Here is an 11885-nt window from a genome sequence, read left to right on the forward strand (position 1 = left end):
TCTCTCTCTCTCTCTCTCTCTCTCTCTCTCTCTCTCTCTCTCTCTCTTTTTCTCTCTCTTCAGGAATATTAATAAAAAAAAACTCAGAAGTGCAAGTTTTTCTATTACTTAGAAGAATGAAATAATTGGCATAAGTTATCTGTGTATTTAACATCAGATCAGCATTTGTTTGCTTGGTTGATTTTTGAGATAGTATCTTATCTATATCCTGGGCCAGCCTTGAATTCATTTTATAGTTTATAATAGCATCAAACTTGGAATTCTCTCAGATTCTCAAGTAACTATGACTATAGGCAAGAGGGACCATGTTCAGCTAGATTAGTATCATTCTAACTGTGGTATAACTTGTGCCTTTAGTTCTTTAACATAGACAAAAATTCAAAACAGGAGTAAATGGCATAAGAGAACATTTTGCATCAGTGCTAAGTTGTTGTTTGCAAGGAAATTTCATCTAATCATTAGAAAGTAGCATTTAGCACACAAAAAAGTCTCAGACTTTGTTTTTCAAAAGTATACTTGTCCCTCCTCTTCATCGGGGCATCCTCCAACATTCCTCAGGCCTTAATTAAATTAGAACCGGCAAGAACATTGGGCTTGGGGTTAGGATAAATAGCCCAGGTTCAAGCAGGAGATGCTGCTTTAATGACTTGGAATGTGTCCAGAAAGCACAGACTGGCTAGCAGGCAAATCTGACAGCTACTGGATCTTGCAGCAATAACATTCTAACCAATTAAAAGCTGAACTCGAAATAATGGTTTGTCACTGGGAGGTGTTTCAGAAACCAATTGGTCCAGATTAACCAGAAGATTAACTTTTCTAACTGAATTTAAAGGTCATAGGAAGCTAACTCTAATGAAAGAGAAAAGCATTCAACCAGGAGGGGAAAACTTACATATAGAAATTAGGTTAATAGATCTTCTATGTTATTTGTAAACAATTGCAAAAGTGCTGTCTTTCTGTCAGAAGTTCATAGGGATAAGTATACTCGTTATTAAAAATAAAAATAAATCATTAAAAAAAGAGCAACAGCTATTTCTAAGGGATTTCTCTAATGGAAAGGATATAGGTAGGCTTCCACTATTCACAAGTGTGATCGATTTCAAAGTGTTCATCTCAAGTGAGAAACCTCCTTTCAAGTTATACCTAATAACCATGAAATAAAAGTCATTTGATGATTGAAGTTCTGACTTTTGAGACATCAAGAATCGTTCACCAGATAGCATTTGGTTATATAAGAAGTGCCAGTGGCCCATGCTTATCAGGATTACCAATCCAGCCATGTGAAAAGAAGGGTCTCAGGTCCTGGTGAGGGGGTTCAAATGATAAGGGAGCTTGCCACCAGTCCTAACAACCTGAGTTCAATATCTGGGACCCACATGGCAGAAGGACAAAATTAACTTCTACAAATTGTTCTCTGGCTTCTACATGGGTGTCCTGGTCTCTCTCTCTCTCTCTCTCTCTCTCTCTCTCTCTCTCTCTCTCTCTCCCTCCCTCCCTCCCTCCCACACTTGTACATGAGTGCAGAAGGGCATATGTGTGTACATGCACACTAAATGTAAAGAGTGGCTAGCCTTAGTGTCACGGCATTTAGCATTCCTTGCACCCTTTTGCCTGCGCTGTCGGTGGGTGCTGCCTACTCACTGGAATGACTGTTCTCTCAAGGCTAAGACTCTTCCAGCAGAATCTACCCTGTGAGAAACATCTATCCTCCACAGGAAACTTTGCAAAGTGAAAGGAGCTGCCAGGAGAGTAGAAGTCTTGAGAAACTCTTCTGAATTACTAGAATGCAGTTAAATATTAAAATGATCCCCACCTGAGTTTCCTTCTCCCCTCTAGCACCTTGTGAGGCAAACAGTGGGTTTCAGTAAACAACTGTCAGGAAGAAAGGTGGAGAGTAGTTGATAATTGAAAGGCCAAGGAGAAAGAGGAGAGGAAGGAATCGCTTATAGACAGAAGTGATTAGAGTGTTCAAATAATACAATCAGATTCACATCTGTCTGGTAACTGTGGGACTAGAGTGAAAAGAAGCAGGTTTTGATGTCAAGAAAAACAAAAACCAACCAAACAAAAGAACTTGTGTAAAAGGTACAGGTGGTTCATAGAAGAACGATGCCTCCAAAGGTTGAAGGAAGCCATCTGTATCCTCTTTGTAATATGTGTTCCCAACAAGGACCTGCTGATCTTATCTAAGGCAAGCAAGGATTACCCCAGACCTGCTAGGGCTTATCTAGGGCACTGTGAACACTTTCTGAACACTGAAGTGGCTTGTTAGATCAATATTCACACTAGCTAAGATATTTTCTGAATCACACTGAGTACTCAGTAGAAGCTCCTTCTGGACGGAAATAACTTTTCTAGGCCCACATTTTAGGCATTTTCCCCCAAGTAATTTGCATTTGTTGTGACTGGTAACAAGTTGTTTGATTGCTTTGGTACCAACGGTAAAGGGTCTCTGGCTGTATCACTCCTCGCATACTCCAAGAGTTCCCAAGCCTGATGTCCTGACCTCCCTCTCTATTACCTAGCAGCTAAGGATTATTGTTCCCAGAAGGAGGCCTGCCAGTCTCAGACACAGGGGTCATTACAGAGCTTAGATCTTGTTCTAGCTTACATCTGTACTGTTCTCTTAGTTACTAACATATACTCATGGTTCACCTTACTGATTTGGCCCAGAGAAGTTATTGTACTGACTCCTATTGTTTTGACGCATCTTAACGGCTGTACTAGTCATAGGTAAAGCCATTTGTTAGCGTCTTAGACCTCTAGCTACACCAAGATTAGGCTCATACATGCCAGTGCAAAGGGTGTAGAGGTTGCAGACATGGCTTCTTGCACTGTGAAAGCAGTCACATTCGTTTGCTCACTGAATTATTAAACTGGCTAGATTAGGGGAACTGAGGGAACTTCACAGTTTGGTTAGTTTTTTTCTAGATATAACTAACCATCTCGTTAGCATTTTATGGTAAGAAACATGGAAATTTTAAACACCCTGTGCATTAGCAAAATATATCTGTGGCTAGTCCATTCTTCCCCTTATCAATGTCCTTCCTTTGTAAGTCAAATCAAAAGAATGACAGTGATCCAATTAATTAAAAATTGTCTACATGATGAACCCATGGCTTTTCTTTTTTAAGGACCTTAGTTTTCTAACAGAACTTCATCTCAAGTAGTCATCCCTCACATCCGGCAGCAGACTGGGGCTGACCAGAGCCCTGTTTGGTCTTCTAAGGCTCGGCTGGGTGACTACTACCGATAGGTTTTGCCAAGAGTGTCTCAGCAAATGAAGTTCCTATACAAAAAAATATTTCAGGCAGATATTCTAGATTACATTTACTGTTTATTTATGTTCCAAACTGTTGTTTCTTCCTCATGCATGTTTCAAAAAGGGGGGCTCGTTGTTTGCTAGCTGTAGTAAAATGTGCAGGGCTTACAAAGCTGTTTCCCTCAGAGAAGTCTCCCTGCATTGTGCCAAGCCCATCCTGTCACCTTTAAAACTCTTCTTAATGCATCTTTACCTGTGGCTTCCTGTCATTCATGAGCTGGCTCCTTTGCTGTGTCCTTTCTTGTCCACAAAACAAAACGTCAGGAAGTGTTATGGTTGTCCTAGTCTGTTTAGAAGCCATAACAAAATACCATGGACTGGGTAGGTTAGAGGCGACAGAAATTTCTCATAATTCTGGAGTCCCTGCTCAAGGCAGTGACAGATTCCATATCTAGTTCAGGCCCACAACACCTTGGTCTCATGCTCTTACATGGTGCTGAAGGCAAAAGTAGTTTTCAGGAACTTCTTTTGTAAGGGTAATAATACCATTCATAAGGGGTCCACTCTCTTGATTCAGTTACCTCCAGAAGGTAACTGAGTTATATCAGTTACACTGGAACTCTATCTCCATTACCTCAGAGAATAGATTTAACATGAGTTTTGGAAATAGCAGTAGACTCATTAGGAACAAAGCTACCTTTTGTACGATGCTCAAGGATTACATCAACCCTTCTCGAGTCCCCAGGATTACAGCTTACCTCTTTGTCCCACTTTCAAAGTCTCATGAGTACTTTCTGAAACCTATCTCAAATTAGTGTTGAGTATGCCTTTCTCTGAAGTAAGAACTTCTTGAGACAAAAACTATATTTTAACCATTGTTTCTATTTCCAAGACTGCCTCGTGCAGAGAGTTATGAAGAACAGTCACTTACTAAGGACTTACTGAATTGAATATAATAAAATAAGTCAGTGTCAGTTCAACCTCTTACTTGCTGACATGAAAAGATGGAAAGAAAGAAAACACTGAGTCAGGCTGAAACATGTTCGTGTTTATAAAGCACTGTGTCAGATATAAGAATTGTACAAGGTTTTATTTATAAAATTCTTTCAGTTTATATACACATTCTATATTGGGATACTGAGGGGATTTACATGAGGCACACCATCTAAAGCATACATGGAGTTTATAGAATTGCCCATGTATTTGTGGGACGTTAAAAAGAGGGGAATAAAGTCGATCAAATTTTTTTGAAAGCCACTGGAGAGGGATAAAACACAGAAAGGTAATCATCCAGGAGCAGCAGCAACCAGGCTCCCTAAGTTGTGTCAAACTGCCTGACTAGTTAGAGCAAAGCTCAGGGCGTCTCCCCACTAGACGCTCTAACTTGGATTCTCCTTTTGCTGCCTTGGGAAGCTTGCCCTCATTAAAAGGGATGGGAAACTAGCCACATCATTACATTCACTTAAGGCAGAATTTAGCTGGTCAGTTTAGTTACTGTCAGGAAAAGCTGCCACTTTGGGGTTTTGATCCCTTATTGGCATCATGGTTTGGATAGGAATTTTTATTTGTCTTACTTTGAAATTTACATGTCTTCTGAACAACTAAAATTCACAAGAACAAACTAATTAATGGATTCCATTTTTGACAGCTACAAGAAGACGGATGAGAAAGTAGCATGCTTCTGGCAGCGTGTTATCAATTGGGAGGCAACAGTGCATTGCCTCTATGTGGAACAGTGAGCTGGAACCAGCACTGACAGATGACACGGCCCTTTGACAGTGATGCCTGTACGAGCTGACAGCTCCACTTGCAGTCAGTCAAGTCTGTGCTTTGCAGCAGAATTTTAACAGGCTTGATTTGCAGAATATGCTTTGCCTACTTCTCAGCTTGTACTAGAAGTGAATAAAAATTTCAAAGTATTCACATTAAAAGCAGATCCTAGCATCTGTTACCCAACTTTCTTCTCCACCCCAAAGCTAATAGTAATAATAGCAAATAAAGCATAATCTTGGGAGGGGGAACTGGTAAGACATTTTGGAAAGGGGCAATTCTCCCTTTGAAAGCATATTTTCTATAAAGCAAGGGTTCCCAAGGTAATTATGAATGAATCAAAAAAAAAGTCTATGTAAGAGTGTACATACAAATCATCACAGACATCTCTGAGTTGTCTAGTTGCTCCCTTGAAACTTATAAAATATGCAAAGATCGCTTCAAAATATTAGAAAATATATTTTTAAAAGAATTGATCTTGCTCATTCACTTCCAGGTTCAGATTATACTCTTTAATTTACTATTTTGCAATCTATTCCATTTGGCCAAGACGTACTCATGAAGTTGCTTTTCTGTGTGAGATTTGCAAAGTTACTATTCTGTGTTTCAATTACTTCACAAACAAATATTGTTAATCACCCTGTCACCACCAACATCTCACACAGGGCTGCAGTAAGAAGTAAGGGCACTCAGAGTTACAAACCAGTTACTGGAAAGCCAAATTGGTCTGGCAGGAGCGGTATGAGTCTTCGCATTGGAATGCCCCTAGGCTGGGCAGTCACTCATAGTTTCTGTAGCCTCTGCTCCCTGTCTAACATTGTACCTCACTGCTCTCTCACATAACATGTCCCAACCCTGAAGGCAATTGAGTTTGTGACAGTGGTATCATCAACCCTTACTGCTGCTCACAGAAGCACATAGTAATTCTAACACTGCTGATTTCAAAGACTCAGCAGATATAGAAGAGACAAATAGAATTTATGGTAGAGAAAGGCAAATACAAATGAAATAGACAGACACATACCAAGAACAGCTCAAGAATAAAAATAGTATCATTTGAATTGTTGAAAGGATGATAAACTACCATTGAGCCTCCACCAGCTTTTCCCCATCCTCTGAACCTCCATAGATTCAATAAACATATGGTAGAACAGACTGACAGAGATAAATAACCTACTTTTATCTAGCCAATTATGAAACTGCCCCAACTATTATGGTTTAAATGCTTGTCCCTCTGTCCCTCTAAAACTTAGGCTAAAACCTAGTTTCCTTTGTAATCATATTAAAAGGTAGGCCTTTTAATTAAGAGAGGATTAAGAGAGGATGAGACCCTGAGGGCTCCACCTTCATGAGTAGCATTGGTAAACTTACTAAAAAGGTAAGGTGTGTTTCCCCTTCCCTTTTAATCCTCTCACCTTCCAAGAGCCAAAAAAGGCCATTACCATACGTAAACAGTTTGGGATTAGACACCCTAGTTCCCACAGCTGTGAGCAAAAACATTTCTATTCATTACAAGTTATCCACTTGGGGGTCTTTGGGGATAGCAACACAAAATGAAGTAAGACACTGCATTAGTCTGTTTGTTTAGCACGATAACAACACTGAGACTTCTGATGATCAGTAGAAGCAGCCTGCTTATCTCACAGTAGTAGAGGCTCAAGTGCATGGTACCTACGGACACCCAGGTTTGATGATGATCAGGACGGGTGGGAGATGGCAGTGCTGGGAACTTATATAGGAGCTATTGGCTACTTGTTGACTTAGAAAGTGGAGAAGAGTGGGTGAGGCCCCTCCTGAGGGCCCATCCACAGTGACTCAAGACTCTCCCATGAGGCTCACCTCCCAAAGGCTCTATTACCCTCCAGTAGCTGTGAACCAGCCTAAAATAACAACCACATCCTCAAACCACGCTCAAGCCATGGGATACACCAAAGCTCATTTATGTAACTAAGAATTATTGAAGAATGCAATGGAGATGGTATGTGGAGAGATACATGTTTGAAATGTCTGGAGGAAGGGTTTATAGTGAGCAAAAGGAAGAAGTGACTTTAAAGACAGAGAACGGTTTATACAGAGTTCAGAGACAAGGAAGAATTCAGTTATCATTACTACAGTGGAGCCATGCATTTTATAATGAGGAGAAGATAAGGCTGAAGCCCCTGGATTAACCACGTATATAAAGTATTACAGCATACCAATTTGTAGGAAGCACATTTCACAGACTGCATACAAAGCCCAAGTGAAATGTAATGACCTTCCATTTGTTTTATGCTAATTGAGCATTTATTTCATAAAGTACTGCCATTATACCGTGACCCTTGATAAAGAGGAAACTTCCCCGTTTACGTTTCACTCATCATAACCTTGAATATTAAAGTAAACGTACATGCTCCGTTAACTAGAAAATAATCCTCGCCCATGCTTTGAATTCACCCAGGGTGTGGCGCACAGTGACGAAAGGTTCAGCTGGTATGCTTGAAGAATTCTAATTAAGAAACAAGGTGATTTTTAAGGGTGACAGTTAATGTATCAGTGACATTTGTTAGTGGGTATTTTTATTCCATCCTTCAACTTCTTGAAGCTATCTATGTATTTTTGAGGTATGACTTTGTTATTTAATGGTAAATACTTTTTGCAGTTTAAGCCAATTAAATCTTACCAGACAACTTCATATGTTATAAATAAACTATCATAAATTGATAACAGATATTTCATGAGTTTGTAGTCTGCATAGAATAATAAGCATCAGTATTTGTTATATACTACATGCCTTGATAGGGTTCAAAAGAATTGTTGAACATAATGTTTTCCAATGAAAGATTTGAGAATGTAAACAATTAAGTAATATTATTTTTTCATGAAAGTAATGTTTCTCTTAGTTTTCCTTCTCTGTTTTTAAAATTTCTGAACAATCAAGTTTTTTCACATGATCTTTTGATTTGAATGTATATAATACAAACTATTGTTTCAGAGGTAGGTGGGGTTTTTTTAATTATTTTATTTATTTACATCCCAAATGTTGCCCACCTCCTGGTCCATGACTAGACTTCCACATCACCTTATTGAGACATCACCCCAAACAAGTTAGTCTTCAAGACAGAATTATAGGGACCAGAAGTAACCGCTGCTGCACTGAATGAGTTTCATATTCAAAACACTAATCTTAAAATGAAAAATGTTACTCTGTTTTTCTTCTCTTTCCCAGTGTAATTCTTGACTCCATTGCTTCAGTGCTTGTCTTCCCACATCTTTCTGATAATCGTCAGGAAAATCAAGGCATTAACTTGATGTTTCCTCCACTCTGAAGATACAATTAACAATTAAGCCATGGTCAGTGGCTCCTGAAATATCTGTGGAGGCAAGTACATTAGCAATCACAGTGCAGCAACTGAAGGGTCATAAGAGAAACTTCCCAAAGGATCCTCATTCAGTGGCCTAGAAGACTTTTTGGAAGAAAGGACACACTGAAGAGGACTCAGAGATGGAATGGAATTGACTACTGGAGAGGCGGTAGAAGCCCTGACAGATAGCACAATGTACGCCAAGGCCCACAGGCTAGCAAGTGTGAGGTGAATTCAGAACATAACAGCATATAAAATATAGGACACTTAAGTGGAGATGTCAAGGACAGTTTGGTGCAAGAGAGACAGATGAAGGCTAGGTCAGGTGGGATCTTAGAGCCGTACTAAGGGGAGATCTTATTCTTGGAACACAAATGGAGCTGCTCCAGAGACTTGTATTTGAACCACAAGTGTGGACTATGTTGTCTCTCTTTCATTTGATGTCAGAGGTGAGGAATACAGACACATAATTCTTTTCATTGGTAAATGAGTTTTCTTCATCTCATTCTGTTTTTTTCTTCCTCTCCTTCTCCCTCTCTTCCTTAGCTGCCATCTCTCCTGGGCTTGATTACATATGACATCGAACTGTTCTCAAAGGCAATGTACTAAGCATGGGAAATATAGTTATGCTCTAACACATTTCTTTTCTGCTCAACTGGAATACATCTTTGAGTGGTGGGAATCTAAAGAAAATGCCATATAAGTAAATACTAGATATTTCTTCAGTGAGATATAGTAAAGGGTTAAAACTAGACATGGTGATCCATACCTCTAATCCTAGCATTTTGGGGCTGGGATCATGAAGTACAAGGCCAGGCTGGACAACACGTTGTGTTTATATATGTGCTACATAAGATGCTATCAAAAAAATAATATAAAACAATTTAAAAAGGGGTAGAAGTTTAGATGCACAGAACAACTTTTTTTCCTAAAAAAACACACTTCACGGAATGCAGCTCTGGATTGAAATGAATTATTGACTCTCGTTTCAGCCGTGCTGACATGCCGATAAATAAATATTTAGGCAAGTTATAAACGGATGTATGAAGGCCACAGCAGTATCTCAGTTTCGTCTCTTCTCCCTGCCTCACTCAGAAATGTTTTGTGAACATGTTTCTAACTGCTGTATTACACTGTCACTCCAAAGGCAGATTTCCAAGAAAATGATGTGGCAGCAGCCTCTGCCACCTCAGACACAGGGCTTTCTGGGTATTTATAGCCCATAGCATGTGATTCTGCAGCATGCCTGGAGGTGCTAGGGGAGGAAGGAATAGCATCCTCTCTTCAAGGAGAGCACAACAGGAGAGAAATATGAGGCTGCAGGAAGAGTACATGTGAGCTGGCAAAAAAAAAAAAAAATGCAGTTTTCCCCAGGATTCACTGAAGAGCTGTATTAATTAAAACTTCACTGGCTGAACTTACATCCCACAGATGATATGCATCACAGGCTAATAGCATGGGAAGCTGGCTATAATTAGTCAGTATATAGTCATTGAGTGCCTTGTACTAGATGGCCCGCAGAGATACAGAAAAACCACAACTTGATATGTGCCACAGTCTTGCTTTATTTGAACACCACACCCCTCATAGGCTCGTGATCTCTGACTAGGCCACCAATTTGGAAAATGCTTAGGTTTCTCTCACACCACTGGAAGTATTCTGAAGTAGATTCACCAATTGGCACACAACTATAGGCTATGACTGTGTCTCTCTCAGGATCCATTAGTAGTTAATATTTCAGCCGGGTAGAGCCCTATGAGCCCCTCCTCCAGCCATGCCTGACTATAGACTGGGGTAGTGTTGATCATGCCCAGCGCTGCTACTAACAAGAATTGTGAGGTCATAACTGCAGTGACTAAGTAAGGACCAAAAGATGGCATTCTGAAGAGCTTCTCCTTACCTTTCAGTTCTTATACTCTCTCTGCTTCCTCTTCCCCATCCTCTGTTTCCTGAGCTAAGGTTGAGCTTTATGCAACTCATACTGTAAATGTGTTTGGGAACAAGGAAACTGCAGCCTATGGCAAGACTGTGTTATGGAATTTTAGACAGTTCACCTATTGAAAATTAGTGAACACTTACCAGTGTCATTGAGCACTACCAGAAACCATGATTGGAAGTTATTTTTCATAGTGTAGATTAATAGCTTGGACCATTAACCAATGTTGAGATGCATGCGAACACACACACACACACACACACACACACACGTACACATGCACACAATTTTATTTAGTAGTTAACAATAACTCTAAAAAGCCACTCAGTCCAGAAACACTGAGGCAGTTTAAATATCCTTATTTTGTCTTAACATTATTTTAATCCAGTCCAATATAATAATTTATGAGCCTGAGCTTCTAATCTATGTGCTTGCTGGGTCCCTCTATGCATGAAATGGCAGGAAGATCATGCCATTTGTGGCAGTACTGGGAAACACAGTGAAACTCTGTCTTAAAATACATACATAAGCATATATACAAAGATGAGCCTTATAAAAATAATTTTGAATATGTATAGTAAAATCACTAAAATAATTGAAAAAGTATCATCTTTACAGACAAATTATTTTAAAGGAACTATTTGCCTAAAGATTTTTATTAATGTTCTAGTAGCACGGAGACGCTGTGGCAGTGGTGGACCAGAAGGTGGAAAGAAGAAGCCTGAGAAACTCCAGCCAGCCAGAGCCACAGGAGGACCTGAAAAAGGAGAAAAACCCATTAAAACTGTTTCTTCCAGTAATGGAGGGGGAAGGTCCAGTTGCATGGCTGAAAAGAAACCAGTCAAAGAAGCAGCTGCAGACCTCCCAACAAAACCTACAAAGATCTCCAAGTGTGGATTTGCCATAGGTAGTCAGATGACAAAGAAAGTCTGACTTGGATGAAGTAATCATAAGGAAACAGTACCAACTCTGGCTCCAAAAACACTTTCAGTAGCAGCAGCATTCCAGGAAAATAAAGACAATGAACCAGAAGAATGCCTCCAGAAGCAAAGATGAGAAACACTGCGGACACCAATGTCAGCTGCACCAAACCTTTTTAGTAAAAAAGAGCATAGCTTTTCTGATATCCAGAAGTGGTAGAAACAGAATATAAAACTTCATCTTGGAAATGTACATGGCCAAGGCAACTAAGTACTGACTTCCAAGAAGGAGCCTGTGGATATTTCTAACACTTTGTTCATTACATTTAAGTTTACTTAATAAGCCCCAAGTAAAGCAGTAGAAAGGCACACAGCGCTATCAGTTCATATATGACTTAAGTATATCAAGGTCCATAAGTTCAACTTTATGTAGGCACAGTGCCCACTTGTCCTTTTTATTGTTTTCTGAAATAACATTTCTCCTATATATTCTTTACTTGACTCAATGATGTATTAACCTGAGGTCAAGGTGAGGAGAAGTGGGGGAGACAGGGAGAGAGACGGGAGAGGGAGAGGGAGAGGGGGAGAGGGGGAGGGGGTGAGGGAGCGCGCGGGGGAGAGGGGGAGGGGGAGAGGGGGCGGGTGGGGGGGGGGGC

General features: G+C 40.0%; 1 pseudogene; it reads left to right on the forward strand.

Annotated features, from left to right (window-relative positions):
* LOC114631632 overlaps positions 1-11500 on the forward strand; it is a 42594-nt pseudogene extending 31094 nt beyond the window's left edge.
* Positions 11501-11885: the final 385 nt, after the last annotated feature.

The sequence above is a fragment of the Grammomys surdaster genome, unplaced genomic scaffold (genome assembly GCF_004785775.1).
Source record: "Grammomys surdaster isolate TR1022 unplaced genomic scaffold, NIH_TR_1.0 97, whole genome shotgun sequence".
NCBI classification, from domain to species: domain Eukaryota; kingdom Metazoa; phylum Chordata; class Mammalia; order Rodentia; family Muridae; genus Grammomys; species Grammomys surdaster.